This window comes from Eurosta solidaginis, chromosome 4 (assembly GCF_040869045.1).
Source record: "Eurosta solidaginis isolate ZX-2024a chromosome 4, ASM4086904v1, whole genome shotgun sequence".
Classification (NCBI taxonomy): Eukaryota; Metazoa; Arthropoda; class Insecta; order Diptera; family Tephritidae; genus Eurosta; species Eurosta solidaginis.
In genome coordinates this window covers 100,049,104-100,050,003 of record NC_090322.1, presented here as the reverse complement: position 1 = coordinate 100,050,003, position 900 = coordinate 100,049,104, and positions in this window count along the sequence as shown.

Sequence of the window (900 nt, the reverse complement as noted above, 5' to 3'; positions counted from 1 at the left end):
TTCACTTTATAACTCTGAATTTTTATTGATAAGTGATATTTATACATGAATTTTTGTTGAGTTTTTAAGACAGAATTTATTGATAAGAAATTTTTATACATGAATTTTTGACTCGTTTTATAAGTCAATAATAAAATAAATGAATATTACAAACGAATTTTTGTTCCATTTTATAAGTCTAGTTTTTTCTTCAGATTACAACTTGAAAGATAACTCTTAAACGAAAAGCAAAATGTTTAGATTTTGCTTACACTAATATTGCTTCAAACTTACAGCTATAAACGTGAAAATGGCAGAGGAAACTATTAAAGTTATTGCTTTTCTTTTATTTATTTTCCTTGACTTTACAAAACCCTTAAATGAATTATATAACTTAAAATATATGAACTAATTCCAGAAACATTTACACGATCCGGGGCCTGGTTAGACATTTAGAGTACCAATACACTTATACATGATGGACCACTTGTGGCTAGGTCGATGGCATCTTGGAATAACACAGCGGTAATTGAATATGCGCTTAGATCTGGTTAAAATGGAGCCAGTGTATGGCCGCATCAAATTGGGTCTTAATGGAAATGCAGCATCGCCTACGAAATAGCGAGGGAAAGGCTCAAGCGATTGTCTTGAAATTGGTGCGGGGGGCGGAAGTAGGAGAATGTCTTGCATTAATGATTGTCCAAAGGGTGAAAGTTGAAAAATTCCTATAAGAAATAATTATTTATGAATAAGCACTTAAAATGTATGTACGTTCATATGCATGTTTGTACATATTATAAATTATATAACAGCTTTTACCTCCGTCACTTTGGCTGCCATAGCTTTCGATGCTCACTGCAGTGAAGGTATACTTCGCGTCGCAAGTCGTCATCAGGACAATACTAAAAAACTTCTTATAAT